The sequence below is a fragment of the Neolamprologus multifasciatus genome, chromosome 15 (genome assembly GCF_963576455.1).
Source record: "Neolamprologus multifasciatus chromosome 15, fNeoMul1.2, whole genome shotgun sequence".
Classification (NCBI taxonomy): Eukaryota; Metazoa; Chordata; class Actinopteri; order Cichliformes; family Cichlidae; genus Neolamprologus; species Neolamprologus multifasciatus.
In genome coordinates this window covers 36,555,935-36,575,659 of record NC_140453.1, presented here as the reverse complement: position 1 = coordinate 36,575,659, position 19,725 = coordinate 36,555,935, and the positions used below count along the sequence as shown (strand labels likewise).

The 19,725-nt window shown below is 40.5% G+C and overlaps 1 long non-coding RNA gene across 1 annotated transcript in view; it reads right to left on the bottom strand.

Annotated features, from left to right (window-relative positions):
* The window catches only part of LOC146502667 (uncharacterized), a 264,594-nt gene that overhangs the window by 215,210 nt on the left and 29,659 nt on the right, over positions 1-19,725 (bottom strand). The gene's annotated exons all lie outside the window — the stretch shown is intronic.

Genomic DNA, 19,725 nt, shown 5'->3' with positions numbered 1-19,725 from the left:
TAGCATGTCAGAAAGATCAGTACCTGCTATATGTCGACTTTAGGCACAAATCAGCCATCAGCAATGTATGGATATCTTTCTCTTTGCTCTATAGTTTAACAGTCAAAAGAGGCATGATCCCACAGACATCAGACTGCATGGTCTTATCCTATCCTATCTATTTGTTAGGATAAAATAAAAACCAAAAATGATATGTCATGCAGTGTTAATAAATTTGTAACATGTCAGTGCACTAATATATGCCAGGCACTAGAATTACCCACAATGGAAATACATCTGCATATTTTTCTCTAGACATTTAACATATATTTTTCCTCAAGTATTAGATCAAATAGGATTAAATGTGATGAACAGTAAATTTTCAGATTTTACAAATTTCTTCAGCATTATAAGTTGATCATCTCAGCATTGCTACCTGTGCACCTAAATGACAATTTAATTATTTGGTTGAACATGTTTTTAGATGGCAAAAATATAAAGCTTTTAAGCATACTTATGAAATCATTCTAGTATTAATTTCATGTAGTAGAAATAAACGTATAATATAGATACCAATAAATGATCAGAAGAGTTTTTATTTCTTTCTAAAAAAACAAAAGACCAAACAGAGTCCACACATTTCTAGCATCCTTTTGTTGTTGTTTAACTTCCTGTAAGGAAGCTAATAGATGAGGTCTACCACTTAAAGGCAGATTGACATCCAGTGGATCTTTTGACAATAACAGATCAAAACCAAGTGGTAGAAATTCCTGAAACAGCGTAAGTTAATTTCAGTGCATATTTCAGAAAAACATAGGGACTCAAAATGTGCTCTACCAAATGACTGAGCAGAACATTAAATGGTAACTCCCGGGAAAGTTCATGAGCCCACAAATTGTGAGCAGGAGATTGCTAAACACTCTTTCCCTTTAATTTCCCTTTTAAAAGAAATGGTGTCATTCATGACATAATACATATTTTCTGACAGAAATATCACAGTTATTTACTGCCCACGACAGAGTCACATGCAAAAAACAAACAAACAGAATATTGTAAAACAGTCCACCATCCATCGGCTATTTCAGAAAGTAAAAAAAAAAAAAAATCAATATTCTAGTACATGGAAGCTACAATGTTTCATTTGATTAAGGATTTTTTCTGATTTAACTCTGATAAACTTGGCCTACTGCTGAAAATTCCGTAACAGTATTTCGTTAACAGTGTTTTGTTACATTAATATTCAAAAAGTATAAGCAGCATGTACCTGTCTATTTCAAGACACACAACCAGAATCACTGAAAGACTGCTGCTGACAGTTGCTTACAGCTTCTACAAGTCAACTAAGTCACAAAAAGTCAGCAAAGTAACCTGAGCTACAGTATTGCCTCAGCAATGCCATGATGTGATGCCTCCACACCACACTACATTTTATTTTATTGAGTATTGGGTTTACAAATTAATGTAATTTTCAAAAGCTGGACATTTCTGTACTGTAAATACTGTAAATACTGTAAATCATTTTTGAATCATCTTAGGAATTACTGTAATAATTTGAAATGCTATATTTTGATGATTTCTCAGAAATCATCAAAATATAGAAACATCCTAGATTCAGGCATGTTGAGGCGGCTCGATGGATTGTGCCTGAGCCAAAGGGCCCAGTCAGATGCAGCCAGAAGAAGTAACATTGGCCCATCCTGTTGTGAGCTCATCACCTGCAGAAGGTGTCATAGAGATCGGGTGCAATGTGGCCAGCACCCAAATGTGGAGGCCCTAGAATTCAATTTCTACCATTGGAAATAGCTCCTGGGACATGGAATGTCACTTCTCTCATGAAGAAGAAGCCTGAGCTAGTCCATGCAACAAATAGGTACGGGCAGGCCAAGTGGAGCCTTGGACTAAGCCTTTCAATTGGCCATGAAGCAATTCTGACAAACCATAAGTGATCCAGTAGCACTGTGTATAGTGGGGATGGGGTGCCGCTGACTGAGGATATAGTTATGCATTCAAAGGAATACTTCAATTCCTATGACATTGAGGAAGAAAGGTCTGTGGACAAGGGCACAACCATCACAAGGACTGAGGTCACTGAGGCATTTTAACAGCTCCTTAGTAGCAGGTCCCCTCAGGTGGATAAGATTTGCCCTGAGTACTTCAAGCATCTTGATTGTGTTGGCCTGTCTTGGTTAACATGTCTCTGAAGCTTTGGGTGGAAATTTTGGGCAGTGCCTTTCAGGCTGGGATGGTGGTTCCTATTTTTAAGAAGCGGGACCAGAGAGTGTGCTCTAATTACATGGGTCACACTGCTTAAGAGAAACTCTTTGCGAATCCATCCGTTAGTCACACTCTGTAGTTTGGACATTGCTTTTAAATTAGCCTAGTTTGGATCAGTTTAGATGATTTTGTTAGTAACGCTACCTTTGAGAAGTTGGAGATGTGTACTAAATAAGTCTTAAACTCACTGTGGAGAAATATCCATATTCAAGGTAGGAACCAGGGCATATGGAACCAGTTGTGTTCAGCATTGACTGACCAACTGTATTAGTTTCTGATCAAGACTGTAACATATTTCTTAATCACACTGCAAGTAAAGATTATGGGCTTGAGGTCTAAAAGGTTCCTCCCCTCATGAAGATGGGCCTCAGTGCCCTGAGTCGTTTATCAATTACGACTCAGGGCACTGAGGTGAAACCCTCTTTGAACATGTTACCTCCTTCTGTCCTATTTGGGACTCTCGCCAACATTGATTCTACATTGCTGTCTATTATTAATAGCTCATGGAGGCAAGCTTGTGATTTAAACATGCTGAGGTAACTCCTCTACTAAAGAAAGCTAATCTTGATGCCAGCTCAATTGATAATTATCAGCCTATTTCAAAATTGCCATTTGTTAGTAAATTATTAGAAAAAAAATGTAGAAAGTCAGTTGGATTCGGGTAATTGGCTCTGTAACAATTACCTTGTCTTAAACAGCAGCAAGACTGAGACCATGAGTATACTTCCAGCTGAACTCTATCATAAAATCAGTCTGTCTCCAACACAGTGCACTGCAAAACTCAAAATCTTATCAAGTATATTTGTCTCATTTTTAGTCAAAATATCTCATCACACTTTAAATGAGACACGATCAGCTACAGAGTAACATTTCAGTGAGATATGGGAACTTGTTTTTAGACAGTGCATCTTGGATCTGGAGAATTTTCATTTGTTCCATTGGCAAAAAATTCTTTTTAAACTTATTTCAAGCAAAATTATCTTGCATTAAGTGCAAAAATTATTTAAAAAATCATTTAAAAATCATAATGAAGTATGCAATATTGTGATACAGTATAAGAGACTAATGGGACAATAGTGTTGAGGCCTCAGAACTCACCTTAGAATCCTCTGGTTTTTAAGATTTCAGTATTGTCAGTATTACCCTCCTCTCTTTGTGCTCTGCCCTCCAAAGGGTCAAAAGTCAGGTTGGTTTGAGAAAGCAAAATTAAGCTTTGACACTCTTGCCAGTATGATGGCTTCTTTGTGTGCATGGTTTCTACTACTAAGCACACAAGTTGTTAAAATTATGTGCAAGCAAATTAATTCCATGAATGGCAATACATAGATTATTTGCTTTATGCATGAGCTGGGGAGTTGGCCAGGGTGAAAGAGGTCTGGGATTCTCTGCTTAGACTTGCTGCCCCACATCCAAACCTGGATAAGTGGAAGAAAATGCATGTATGTATGTATGTATGTATGTATGTATGTTGTATTTATTTACATGCACCTGTACACATAAAAGTGAAAGAGTGCATGAAATGGTCAAAAAACTGGACCTTGTATCCCCCACCACATACCAATGGAATGATGGCACCTGCCTTATTTTAAGTAATCCAGATGCTTGTCCTAAACAGTTTATCATAAATACAAAGATATGCATAATTTAATTAAATGAAGAAAAAAGCAAAGAGAATTAGTCCAAAGAGAACTGAACCCCCCGCATGGTGAGTTTACTGTGGGTTTCACGGCAAATGATAAGACATAAATACATCGAAAGAAGGTGTTTTGAGAAAAGAGCTGGTGGTGCTGATGAGTTGGTCGTTCCTTGAGGTCTCATTTTCTCAATCATGTCTTCATCCTGTCAGCAAGCCCTAGCCACTGTCCTAGATAATATACCGCTGATGCACTGCACCCATTACTTAATGCATGCGCCAACTCAATCTTTCTTTCTCTGAATCATTTTGGTTTGAGCATACATGTGCTGATGAAAGTAAATGTGGAGTATTAATTAACGCTGCACATTTCTCACACTGAGAACACTATGTCCAGATGAACAGAATCAACTTTTTGGGATTTCCTTACCTGGATGATTGGGCATGCAACACAGTGTTAGTTTGCGTGTGCTTCTGGGATGTAGTGTGACTGTTTCCATATGGTTTACCTCTTTGATTCTCCTTCAATTTCTCTTGATGTGGATGAATATTTGGATGGGACGGTGGTTGAGCACGCTTGCTGCGTAAATGTAGAATAAGTATAATAAAGTGTGGAGAGAAGCCTTTATCTAAATTGTGGTTAATGAGACTAGAAAATGGCTATATAAGTCCATTTAATTTTATGATTCCCAACAGCTATAAACACACATGTATCCAGCATATAGTATAATAGAATATTATAGTAGTATTTTAGTATTTTAGAATATTTTAGTAGTATTATATGCACTGATATAGATGAACATTTAAAAAAGAATAATATAAATCTTAATTATTTAATAAATAGCTTATTGTAAGATGGGGAAGGAGTAATAACAGGAAGAGGAGGAAATCATGGGCGGTCCGTGATCCCAGCCGGTGTCACTCTCCGGTGTCTTGTCAGTGAAAGATATTCTTGCCTAACTCAGACCATCAGTGTCACATTCCCTGAGTTTTATAAAGAAATCAGTATTTTATGTCAGCCAGACCCTTCTTCCCCTGCAGCTCTGTCCACGAGGCTCTGAATATAAATGTTTTCCTACTGATTAGTGTGAGACAGATGAGGATTTGGACAGGCACTCTGGACATTAAACTTGCAGCAGTGGCCTTTGCTCTGGAATTAAAGTGACACATGTCGTCCCAGTTTTTTCACCTGACATTTTTGTAGCCACTGTTGTCCAGTCTGTTTGACAGTTCCTCACACTATAGTTAACACATCTCTACAACCCCTGACCCCACTGCTCCCAACCACCAACCCAACCCTCCGTCTCCAAACTCCTCATGCAGAGAAATGTACTACTGGCTGTATTGTTTACCTACGCAAGAGGTCCATTAAATTCCATTCAGATAATTTACTCTCTATTTGATATCTATTGATCCAAGTAAGCTCCATTTAGGCTGCTGGCATAAAGCAGAAAATTTCTTTACAGATTAAAAAAAAGAAAGTGTTGCAGTTCTGTGTTATGTTCTCCCCAAAACAAAGGATAACCAATGCTTTTTAAGGAATGTATCCTTCATCAACAAAGAATATAGACTCAGAATACCGAAGTGAGAGAATAATTTGTGAATATTTCCATAAATACGTCTATTAAACATTTCTCACTTGTCACAAAGGCCAACCTCATATCACATTTGGTACAGCTTTATGTTCCTGAATGCGTAAAATGAGAACTACTAATTGGAAGGTTCATGGTTTGATCCCTGGCTGCTCCAGTCTTCATCCAAGATACTAACCCCAAATTGCTTTCAGATGCATCCATCAAAGTATGAATGTGGCAAGAGATACATTCAATTTCTATTCAACTTTATATAGAAAATCACAACAACAGTGTAAGGTAAAGACCCGACAATAATAAAAAGAAAACAGAAAATCCCCAAAATCATATGACCCCCTATGACCAAGCGCTTTGGAGATAATGGTAAGGAAAAACTCCCTTTTCACAGGAAGAGACTTCCAGCAGAACCAGGCTCAGGCAGGGGCAGATAGAATAGATACAAAGCATTTAAGCACAGAAAAAAGTGTTTGTATGAACTGGTGAATGAGGTATGTTTTATAAAGGGCCCTGAGTGCTCCAAGAGTGTAGAAAGTCAGAAAGTCAGTCATGTAAAACCGCTCCACTGCAATTACACCTGCCAGTCTTTTAGGGTATGTCTCTACCAGCTTTGAACATCTAGAGACTGAAATCCTTGCCCATTCTTCTTTGCAAAACAGCTCCAGCTCAGTCAGATTAGATGGACAGCGTTTGTGAACAGCAGTTTTCAGATCTTGCCACAGATTCTTGATTGGATTTAGATCTGGACTTTGACTGGACCATTCTAACACATGGATATGGTTTGTTTTAAACCATTCCCTTGTTGCCCTGGCTTTATGTTTAGGGTCGTCGTCCTGCTGGAAGGTGAACCTCTGCCCCAGTCTCAAGTCTTTGGCAGACTCCAAGAAGTTTTCTTCCAAGACTGCCCTGTATTTGGCTCCATCCATCTTCCCATCAACTCTGACCAGCTTCCCTGTCCCTGCTGAAGAGAAGCACCCCCAGAGCATGATGCTGCCACCACCATATTTGACAGTGGGGATGGTGTGTTCAGAGTGATGTGCAGTGTTAGTTTTCTGCCACACATAGCGTTTTGCATTTTGGCCAAAAAGTTTTGGTCTCATCTGACCAGAGCACCTTCTTCCACATGTTTGCTGTGTCCCCCACATGGCTTGTGGCAAACTGCAAACGGGACTTCTTATGGTTTTCTGTTAACAGTGGCTTTCTTCTTGCCACTCTTCCATAAAGGCCAACTTTGTGCAGTGCATGACTAATAGTTGTCCTATGGACAGATTCCCCCACCTGAGCTGTAGATCTCTGCAGCTTGTCCAGAGTCACCGTGGGCCTCTTGGCTGCATTTCTGATCAGCGCTCTCCTTGTTCGGCCTGTGAGTTTAGGTGGACAGCCTTGTCTTGGTAGGTTTACAGTTGTGCCATACTCCTTCCATTTCTGAATGATCGCTTGAACAGTGCTCCATGGGATGTTCAAGGCTTGGGAAATCTATTTGTAGCCTAAGTCTGCTTTAAATTTCTCAATAACTTTATCCCTGACCTGTCTGGTGTGTTCTTTGGACTTCATGGTGTTGTTGCTCCCAATATTCTCTTAGACAACCTCTGAGGCTGTCACAGAGCAGCTGTATTTGTACTGACATTAGATTACACACAGGTGGACTCTATTTAGTCATTAGCACTCATCAGGCAATGTCTATGGGCAAGTGACAGCACTCAGACCAAAGGGGGCCGAATAATTACGCACACCCCACTTTGCAGTTATTTATTTGTAAAAAATGTTTGGAATCATGTATGATTTTCGTTCCACTTCTCAAGTGTACACCACTTTGTATTGTTCTTTCAAGTGGAATTCTAATAAAATTGATTCATGTTTGTGGCTGTAATGTGACAAAATGTGGAAAAGTTTAAATTTAGTAACCAGCAGCACTGTGGAATATTTGTGGATGTCCCCATACACACATTTAACCTTCACCCACTCTGCCTCCAGTAATGCCTTGGGATGAACCAGAGTCTGGTGGGTCATAGTCTGCATGTAGCCCGTGTCCACCAAAGCCTGGTGACACCTTACCAGAATGCTGTACGTCCTTTCTGGTGCCAGAGCCCCAGCGATGCGGAACACCTGTGTCAACTCAGGTGTCCCAGCAGCCCACACTTCCAGCACTTCTTCCCTAGTATCTGCACTGCTCTCTGTGGCAAGAGTGACCTCAACTTCCAGGCTCGCCGGTCTATAGCAGCGGACACAGTGTGTCACTTCCCAACCAGGCCCTCTGCAAACTGTTCCAGGGCCACTTTTGCCAGCATGCGTGCCTCCCCCTCCAACAGCCCGGGCTGCAGCCACCTAGCCACCGACACAAACAGCCGATCCTCCCATATAAATCACAATATCATACATGTGGTGTCTGTATGCTTTTCAGCGTCTTATAAACCCAGCGATTTACCTGAAATTTTAAATCTTGCAAGATCTTGTGATATCACAAGTCCAGGACTCTAACCACTCTCACTAAAAAAATAAATAAAGAAATTGTATCACATCACCTTAACATGAATAAATTTAGTTTTAAGTTGTTGAATTTCATGCAGATTGTACATGATTGAATTACGTTCACTATAGAAACATAAAAGTATTTTGTTTTACAAATTTTACAAATTACTTGTGAATGTATCAACCACTCAATTTCACTTTTGCGAGTGTGTGGTCCAATATACCAAGGATACTTTGGCATGCAGACTGGAATAGCCAGGGATTGAACCATCATTTTGTCTTTAAGCTAGAGTGTCTGGGCTGATGGATTGTCGGGGCACACAAAGGACAGATGTGCAGGGCTTTGGTGTACAAGAAGCAGCAAGGGATAAGGAAGGGGACAAGACTGTAAAGTTTCTAAACTCACAGCCACTTTTCTCGATCCTTACATTACAATAGTGCTCACCACTGTCACACAACCCCAGTGCTGATGACAGCAGCACTGGGGTTGTGTGACAGCATCTGATGTGAAGCGTTTCCAGATCCTCAGTTTTTTTTAAATTAGATTACAGCAACGAGCAGTGCTGCTTGTGTGAGATAGTACTGTGTAGGAACAGCCAGTTCTCCTCAGAGCTTCTCAGGCTTCAATCCAAGTAGTCAAGGGTGGACTCAGTGGAAACAATTTGGCTCCACAATGAAATGAATCCTCTCGATGCGAAGTTCTCATGGGTGGCAGTGCCTCTGCCCTTTGCCTGCAATGACACCTAACAGAACCATTTCAAAGAGACAGTACACAACGACCACTTACATCAGATAAATCTCTGGCCGCAGAAATTCTCAACAGTAAAAAAAATAAATAAATAAAAATAAAAGAAGAAGAAGAAGAAATTGGTGTTTTACATACCTCAGTGACTGACTTTGTTACCTGTGGAACCATACTGTTGATTGACTGGAACTGAGAATATTTTCTGCTTAAATACTTAAATATGTGTACTTAAACTCTTAGTTGCTGCATATCTGACTGTGTTAAATGATACTGACAGTCATAAATATCTATTACTTAAAAGAATTATAAAAAAGATCTCTCTTTAATTTCGAAAATCTCCTAAAGCATAATTGGCAAAGTTTGCCACAGGCCACTAAGTTTTGTATGAGCATACATTTTCTAGATAGGAACTTTCATTTGTTTTTCCTCAGTCATTGGCTATTTGTGCAGTTTATTTTCATTTTTATTCATGACTGATTTCACATCACACTTTTTGCACCGCTCTTGTGGCATTTCCAGTCACTTTAATAAATTCAGTATTATCATAAGTGAGCATGATGACCAACATTGTTAACATTGATCACGTTGGCATGAATTTTATTTTGCCTGAACTGTGGCTTGTTTGCCTCTGCAGTCCTTTTATAAATGCCCCATTGGACATGCAAGAACTTTTATAGATTCTCATTCGGGAATGCTGACTGGGATATGAACAAGATTTACAAGTTGGTAACCAAAAATTTGCAGCCGTACATATACTTTTTAAGAGAACCTAGATTTTTGTGTTTGTCTTTGAACTTTTGAGTTTTCAGATGTGATAAAGTATAAATACTTTGTTAAAGTACTTAAGTAAAATTTTCAGGTATCTGTAATTTACTCTCTGTACTATTTACATTACTTAGTCCAAATGGCATAACCAGCTATTCAATTCCATTCATCTCCCTCTCTGATTCTGAGAGGATGGTAAGAATTACGTAAATGAAGCTTGGTGAACATTAACTCCTTGCAGTAACTCAAAAGCTGAAGACAAAAGACGGCGAGAGTACTTGTTCTTTTTCCCATGATTTTGCTCAAACCACAAAAATCGGTACAGGGGCAGAGAGACTTGTCTTTTTTTTCTACGAAGAAAAAAAAACCTGCACCAAGTGGGAACATGGACAGAATTTTCCCGGCAGCCCAAGAATCGGTAATATAATACTACATGACTTTCCCCTCCATTTTAGAGAGACTGTATAGACGGATAGTAGGAAGGGAGGGCCCCGGGAAGCAAATCCATGCCACAGTCATGGGGACGGTGAGGCAGGAGAGAGAGCTAGGTCTTTGCTAAACACTTGAGCTAAATCGTGGTAAACTGCAGATACAGCGGTTAGGTCAGGTGGGTCAGCTGGGTCGAGTGGGGCTGACAGAAGACAAATTTTGTCTTGGTCTGTGGTGTGATATACAATTTCCAATGCAGTATTTACAAAGAGTGCTCGGCTCCCTCCACACTCTCCTCACAGGGTTTCTGGCAAAACAAGACACAATGATTAGTTAGCTTCTCTCTGAAAAATGACAGGTTCACCTTAATGAACCAGTAACCAGCATTTTAACTGACTGTGAGACTCAACAATCCACCACTGACTGAACCTAAGCCACTCTGTTAAATAGTGAGGTCCTGATGAGGATTATCAACAGCAGGTGAGTTTGATTGTTGACAGGTGTGGCTGGCTCCAGGCCCAGTGTTGCATGTAAACACACACACACACACACACTAACAAATTCTGAACTTTTAAATGAAGTATTACACAATAAACACACCAAATATACACTGGGTTTAATGAAATCATTACAAAGATGCCAACACATGCGGGATGGCTACCCGTGAATCTAAGAATGGGTGTGTCACACTGGTCAGATTAAATATTTGGTCTTGCGTGTCACTTTATTGTTGATTATATTTACTGCAATTAGGCAGCGCAATTATTGTAAAAAATAAACTCTTAGCATTATTGCTTATCAGAAAATTCGATCCTGGTCAGTGATATTTCATCACATAAGCATATTTATACACAGTATGAGAAAACAGTAGTAGTAATTGTGAAGAGAGCTGGATTGATTACATATATTTTGTTCCTGTTCTTTCAAGCATAGCTGGTTAAGAAGTCGATTTACATTATTAAAGAAAACTGTGACTAACAATTTATGAACTTTCGAATTAAATTTTACACAATAAACACACCAAATGTATCGTAATTATACCCAAAACAAAATGAAATGGAGAAAAAAAATATCTTTATTGAAACAAATCAAAAATCACAGAAACCCTTAAATTATTGATACAGCACAAAAACACAAGTCAGCAGGTGATGAATGAGTGCCCAGAGCTAGGCTCATCCATCTCCTCACCGGTGCACTTGGCAGCACCAATGTGACAGGAACGGTCAAATAACATTTAGCACACTTGGAGCCCTGTGTTTGGGGAGAGATTATTACTGTCACCGCTTTAATGGATTAGCTTGGACCAGCACACATTCAGCCAATGGGGCATGAGGACTGCACATTAGCATAGCTATCAGAGGTCCAGCCAGGCAGCAGCAGGTTGTTGATTGACAGATGGAGGTAGCTGCCCAGCAGACATGCAGGCAGTCTAAGACCAAACAGCGAGTAGCCAATTATGTGGGGAGAAACAGGGCCATTCATCATTCAGTTAGACACCTGTCCAGCCACACAAAGAAGATTCAAGAACCACAGCCTGCATCCCTAGACAGAGATGATGCTCATTAGATTGGATTGGAAGAAATAAACCACATCCAGATTTTGCATTTAGAGCTCAAAGCCCCTACACAAAATAGTGATAGAAACATGAGGTGTATTCAGTTCTGTTTGCACAGATGATGGCGCAGAATTTTTTAGTTTTTTTTTCAGTTGTCACAGTGAGGGCTCCTAATTCGCCACTAATGCTAAAACTGTTTCTGCGAGTGTTGCAGGAGGTGTCTGGATGAAAAGAATCTGTCAGATTACATTTTATAAAGATTTTGAAGGAAGACTCAGACAATGTCACTGTCGCCTAATCAGATGAATATTTTAAATGCTATCAGAAATAGGGGTTAATTATGTACCAGACCACTAAAAGTGACTCGTATCTCAAACTTTAGCTGGCGTGACATATGACATTTCAGTTTGTTGCCTCTTTCTCCTGCCAGATCATTATACCAGTCAATACTTTGACTGAAGTCAAAGTTTATTGACTGAAGTCTCCCTTCCTACCAAACAGAAAAGTTTAAAGACGTCTTATCCAGTGTGTATATTTATGAAATATATGAATACAACTGTAAGTCTACCTTGCTGTTTCAGACAAAATGCTAATATCAGCACTAACATTTTCAGACTGACAATAATGATTTTTGCTCAATATGAGACAAATTCCTAGCATGGTTTCCAGCTCTAAACTATATTGCCACAGCATTCACCTTCCTGCCTTTACAAACCTGCTCATCTATGTTTGCTTTGTGCACTGGTGTCTCTTAGTATTCTAAAGCATTAAGAGTTCCTTTCACCGGAACTAAGTCCTGTTCTCCTTGGGTCAAAATGTTGACATTTAATTAAAAATTTTGTCTTGTTATAAACGTTCAGTAATTAATTAATTCAATGTAAAAAAGGGAGTGGCTTTCAGTAGGATTGTAACTGTTCTCCGATATAGGTTTTCTCTAGGTTTTCTGGTTCTCTCTCACAGTGCTAGAAATGCTATTTATTGTTTTGTAATTTTGGGATATCACATTCCAGTCATATGACTGAATTCGTCACCTAAAGACAAGTAGCACCTTTTCTCACTGCGAACAAACAGACATGTCTCATGTACCATGTCTCTCCTCCTTCACCGATCACAAACTATAAACCCCCATATAATACTGAAATTAACAAATGCTTGACATTTGCTCCACAACCAATTACTCAGTATCCAAGGCTGAGCACATGTTTAATCAACATTCATATCCCCCAGGGATGGACAGTGACTTCTCTGCTCCACCACCTCAGTCACATTAAGCCCTGTCCCCTGGGTTCTCTTGGCAGGCATCACTGTTACCTTCAACCAGACTCAGCTGGAGATGGTATCATCCCCTCCTCCTCCTTCTAGGTCCCGCTTTGCACATGGTGGTGCCAAACAAACTGCATGGGGGTGGCTGTAACTCAGGAGGTAGAGCAGGTCATCTACTGATTGGAAGGTTTGTGGTTCAATCCCTGGCTCCCCCAGTTTGTATGCCAAATATCCTTGGTCAAGATGCATCTATCGGAGTATGAATGTGTGTGAATGGTAGATAGTAAGCACTTAAAAGCATAGAAGAATGGGTGAATGTGGCATGCTGTATAGAGCGCTTTGAGTACTCCAGGAAGGCAGAAAAGCGCTATATAAGAATCAGTCCATTTGCCATGTTGGCTAGGGAGCAAAAGATTGATTCACCTACCAAAAAGGGCTTAAGTGTACTAAGCAACCAAGTCCTTATTTATGACACACAGTCCTACACAAAAGACTGCTGAGGTTATTAATTCTGTTACAAAGATTATAAAGGGCAATGAACAAAAGCATTAGTTACAACAGCATGAGCCACATCCAAACTAGCATTGTGTGTGCATGTGAGAGACAGAGAAACAGAGACAGAGAGAGAAGAGTAAAGACTCCTGCATGCCTTCCTCACAGTAGGAAGCCATGCAGGACCGATGACTCCACAGCATCTGGGCTATGCCAGGCACATGCATGAGAGCTTTACAAAAATACAAGTATGATAATGAGTCCTTATCTATGTGTTAGCAGTGAGTCTTCCAAAGCCTTACATAAAATCCTTACAAAAAAAGTTTTTACACCAAAATTATTGTGTATATGTAGGTTGTTGCTGCTTCTGCTGTTTGTTTATATAATGCACAACATGCTAACATAGCAACTGACTTTTTTCTCAGTGTTAGCAGGTGAGTTTGATCTGGCACCTTTTAGACTGAAACATACAGTGTGTAAGAGTGCACGAAGGAATGTGCAGTCTGAAATAGATAGGAGACTGCAAAATGGTATCTGCAGCTAGGTAGTCTGCAGGATTACTATTAGAAACCAAGAGAAAAGTAGACAAGTGTACTGGGAGGCTTGGTGTACAGCAAAGACAGAGGTGGCAAATGAAAAGTCTTATAGGGAGTTGTGTGCGAGGTTGGGGATTAAAGGAGAATTGATTGGAATTGAATGACTGGCAGAGCAGGTTAGAGAGATAAATAGACTTTTCTACTCCCTTTTAGCACTTAAAGTGCTTTATACAACATGTCTTACTCAACCATTCACACGTGCTTTCTAATGTTCACATACATTCACGTTCCGATGAACACAAGAGGAACAAGGTAAATTTAGGGTAATAATAATCTTTATTTGTTATGCACACAAGCTGTGCACACAAGCAAGAAATTCTGGTTCAACTTTGCTCTTTTCATCCAAGAAAAAAAAATAGAAACATTCGGTTAAATAAAGTCTTAAAAAACTAAAGAAACGATAAGTGCAAAACTGAGTAGTGGGATGTGATGCCCCCTTAGCCTCACCTGCTGCTGCCTGTCCATCAGGAAGCTGGTAATCCACTAAAAGGTGAAGGCGGGGACAGTAAAATGTGTTAGCTTTTGGTGGAAGACATCTGGGATTATGGTGCTAAAGGCAGAGCTGAAGTCCACAAACAGTATCCTGGTGTATGTTCCAGGTTAGTCGAGGTAATCCAGTATGTTGTGCAGTCCCATATTGGCTTCAGCAGGGGCTCTGTGATGTCCAAAGCACTTCATGACTACAGACATTAGGGCGACAGGCCTGTAGTCACTTAATCCTGTGATGGTGGACTTCGTTGGGATCAGAATGGTGGTCGAGCGTTTCAAGCAGGAGGGCACTTCACACAGCTGTAGAGATGTGCTAAAGATCCAGGTGAAGATGGCGGGCCAGTTGGCCAGTAAAAACTTTCAGGCACGAAGGGGACACACCAACAGCCTTCCTGGTTTTCTGTCTCAGTAGCCAAATCCTCTTTGCAGATCCTTAATGCAGGTAGGGGATCATACGGGAGAGGTGAGGGCTGGAGGTAGTTGTTTTGTGTAGGTGTGAGGCAAGGGTGAGCAATTAAATTAAATTCTGTTCAAATCAGTTTTATTTACATAGCACCAAATTACAACAACAGTTGCCTCAAGGCGATTTATCATATGACCCCCTATGCACAAGCGCTTTGGCGACAGTGGGAAGGAAAAACTCAGGGAGGGACGGCCATCTGCCACGACTGATTAGGGTAAGAAAAGGAAGATAGGATACAAGACATGCTGTGGAAGAGAGAGAGATTAATAACAAGTGTGATTCAGTGCATAGAGGTCTATTAACACATAGAGAGTGAGAAATGTGACTGAAGAAGAAGAAGTGCATCATGGGATGCAAGGTAGCACGAAGGGAGGTTAGCCAACTATTAGAGCTGCAGAAAAGTGCGATGAAGAAGGTGCCTAGGAAATACAGGAAGCTGAGGCCTTGGAAACTGCCAAGGAAAGAGGGCAGAGAGATAGAGGGCAGGAGAACAAACCAGCTATTCTTCACGGAACCAGCACTCTCAGTGGCAGGGGAATGTGGTAGGGGAGTGGTCCATGGCTCAGTTCTAGGGGAGGGGTGGTGAGCTCAAGGGTCAGTGCCAGGGAGGTTGGTGGGGCAGGTGTGTGGGGTCTGGCTAGAATACCAGAGGCGCAAAACACCAGCTACTGGCAGACCGAGCAGTCAGCCAAGATTGCAAGACCAACCTGTGCACTGCCTGGATTGACTACAAGAAGGCTTATTACTCAGCGCCCCACACCTGGATCCTGGAATGCCTAGAACTATACAAGGTCAACAGGACCCTAAGAGCCTTTATCAGGAACTCAGTGAGGATATGGTGTACAACACTGGAGGCCTACTTCAAGCCCATAGTACAAGTCACCATCAAGTAAGATGCTCTGTCCCCACAATGATCTTACTGAATGGCATGAACCCCCTCAGTGAGATCATTGACAAGACTGGCTACAGATACTGACTATGGAATGGAGCAGTTGTCAGCCACCTCCTGTACATGGATGACATCAAGCTGTATCCCAAGAGTGAACGAGACATCGATTCACTGATCCACACCACCAGGATATACAGCAATGACATCGGAATGTTATTCAGACTGGAGAAGTGTAGTTAGATGATAACAAAGGGAGGGAAGGTAGTCAGAACTGAGGGGATCAAACTACCAGAAGACAACATTGCAGACATATAGGACAACTACAAGTACCTGGGGATCCCACAGGCAAATGGGAACCACGAAGAGGCCACTAGGAAAGCTGCACCCACCAAGTATCTGCAGAGGGTCAGGCAAGTCCTGAGGAGTCAGCTGAACAGTAAGAACAAGATCCAGGCTATCCACACCTACGCCCTGCCCGTGATCAGATACCCTGCTGGGATAATAAGATGGACAAAGGAGGAGATAGAAGCCACTGACATCAAGACAAGTAAGCTCCTTACCGCGCACGGAGGGTTTCACCCCAAGTCCAGCACCCTGAGGCTGTACACTAAGCGGAAGGAAGGAGGCCAGGGACTAGTGAGTGTCAGTACCAGAGTCCAGGATGAAACAACGAACATCCACGAATACATCAGAAAGATGGCCCCAACCGACTGCATGCTCAGTGAATACCTCAGGCAGCAGAAACCCAAGAAAGAGGAGGAAGAGGAGGAGCCATCATGGAAGGACAAGCAAAGTATATTAATCTGTCCCACTCCCATTTAGCTGGCAACCATAAAAGGAAGTCGAAACATAATTATATTATTCACAAGAACCTAACGCATAATGTAATGCAGTTTGATCACAAAATGCATTCTTATTTGTATGGTATATCATATTTTTCTAATTAAATGTGATGGATTTTTTTCCATGCAGTATTTTTATGGGGGCAGTGGCTTAGCACCCTCTATTGATGAGCCGCTACTGGTTTGAACAGGTAAAGATGTGACACCACAGTTCACCAAATAGATGAAAAGGTATAAAATAGTAATATAAAAAAGCATCAGAAGTACAAATAATGTTTTCGGTAGACAAATATAAAGGACTAACTATATTGCAAAACATGGACAAAAGTAGCCGGTATTCCGCATTATCTATATCCAATTTATGACACGACCCCTGGCAACAGCATACAGCTACAGGAAGATATTGGCGTGCAAAGCCTACACCTACAAACTACCAATGCACAACCATGCCAGGTGCATCAACTGCACGTTTGCAACATTTTACAAATATTACTGGGCCACATGTAATGATGGCACTTGGCCAAGCATGAGTAAAATGGAGACTCTTTTAAATATGGGTACATATTACAGTCTTGAAATATGACTGACCTTAATAGTGGATTATGCTCTCTGTGGTACCTTCAGAATTTAGCACACATTGGTGGTTAATGAATATCATCAACAAGATCATTCAGATAGTCTTCATCAAAACAAGCTGTTATATAACTTTAAATGTGTGTTGTCTAGGAATTGCCAGATTACTGATCAAACACAGCATTACATCTGTATGTATATGTGGTGGAGATAACTGGATGTGTCAGCGAATGATGGATGGCCAGGCGTATATGCTGCTTCCCTGAACTCCTATACCATTGGCCCAAACCCCCATCCATCTGAGTCTGCCTGGCTAGTTCATCTGCCAGAGGAAGGCCGTTTTCTGTGCATTTAAGGTTATTTTATTACTTCATTATAAACAAGGATTTGGTATTCCCACCACACTGCGCACCAGTCCAGATAGCTGCAAAACACTCAAATTTAAGTGTAAAAATATATAATTTCCACTCTTTCTGTCTTCCTGGATTTAAGTTTATTTTTTAGCCCAAACTGTCATTTTTAAATCAAATAGGCATACATATCACCACAATTATTGGAAGAAATGAATGCAATGAGTCCCCTATTTACAAGTGGATGCTGTGTCTGTGATGTGTGTGGGGTTAATATGAGGCAGACTTTTGAGACTGTGATGTGCTTTAGGAAACAACACATGGAGACAAAGACAGGGCCACCGTCATCATTAATCTTAGTCATTGGTTAAGGCTGGCCCAATCTGCCTGACCAGGGCAGTGACAAATGCCACTACTGGACAGGGGCATTGCATCTCCCTGGTTTCATTTCCCGTTAATGTCACATCCATCACAGCCAGCCCTCTCCTGCCATGTCGCAGGAGATGAAACTGGTCATGGATAAGAATTAATTGGAAGGACAAGAGCGAGTTGATTTAGTGGAGCAGTGTCTGGGCTCAGTAAGTCTCCAACTTACAGAGCATTGAAGTTTTGTTTTGTTTTATTTTTGGTATTTGTTATTTGGTTGTTTTTTGTGTGTGTGTGTGTGTGTGGGGGGGGGGGGGTGAGGGTTGTAGTCATATTTGGTTAGTGTTGGAAATTGAGGAGAAAATCAGCTTTATATTTTATAAAATTCTATTTGTGACTAACTAACTTAGTTAGTTAACAAATTTAAAGTAGCCTCTTAATAATAATTTCATAAATAGTTATTCTGTGTGAACCCAGTTGAGGCCAATTTTCAGTGACATACTACTGCCCTCTTGTGATAAAAGTATGAAACCAAGCATCACTGTGTCCTGATGGTATTCCCTTTCCTTATCAGAGTAGAGGATTACTCAATTTCAGTTCAGGTAAATTCAATTCAGTTTTACTTGTCAGTGTCACTGTTTTATTTGACATATTTTGTTAGAAACATGAATTAATTCAACATCTGAGTTTGCTGCATAACCTTAATGGAACAAGCTTAACCAGAGTATTTGAGGAGTTTCTGCTCTTTCATTTGTATAACCTCTCTGTGGGTTTCTCAGATCTAGGAAATATTATAATATGCTTTCCCATCATACCATGCCCCCCGCTGATCTGTGTCCACAATAGCTCTCGGGTGAATCAGGCTGGTCAAACAGGGAACCATGAAGATGTGGGTCACAGCTGTGCCTGCTACCCTGGAAACATCTTCTTGTCAAATCTGCATAAATTATGTAATTTGTTTTTACACAAGAACCAGGATAAATGATTACACAAATTTTTGGATTAAAATATGTGAATACACACACACACACACACACACACACACACACACACACACACACAATTGATATTCCCACTGCAGAACTGAATTGCCTGTGCTGTGGGTGTATATGTTTGAATCTGTAAGGCACATCTTGGAACATATCTGAATGGGAACATCTTTGTTCTTTGGAGAGTTTTGTATGAGTTGTAAGTTGGGGCTTTTAGTCATTTTGAAGATATTTAAGCATATTTGTGTCCATAAGTCATACTGATTCTGATACTGATAAAAGTACAAGGTAAACTGAATGAAAGTTCATCCTGGACATATAGACCCTGCATGTATAACTGACTGTGACAAATTATGATTATAATAATGATTCTGATAATGATCAGAATATGATAATGATTACATTGTTGTAAGGTAACTACAATATTAGTTAAAAAAATACAACAGATACACATATTTGTAGCTCAAATGTCAGTTAAATCTGTTCAATATCGGAACAATATGAGTATGGCACTTTAGCATTTCCTCACTGGAACCGCACACATGTGTTTTTAGTTAAACTGAATAAATAAAAGTTGGGTTAAGGGCATTAAACTCAGATGCTTCATCAGACTTTAAGACTTTGAGAAATAACTGCACAGTCATCTGCTTGACATTGATATGTGTAAGAGCTTAATGGCATTGACAAGCACATCATATGCCAAATGGAAATTATGTCCTTCAAGTGTCTCACAAACTGCAACAGGGAGAGGTAAGCACTGTAGCTCAATAAAGGTAAACAGAGGCCTGTAAGCTAGAGGAGAGTGCTGTGTGGCCTGACAGCAGTATGATTCTACTGACTGATTCGGAGGGGCAGCTCAGCCCCTCAGCCAAGTGCTAAGACATGCCCATCACTGTGTGTTACACCGATTAGCGTCACATGCATGATGAGGGAAGAAGAAATTTGTCATCATTTGCATCACTCCATGCACATGAA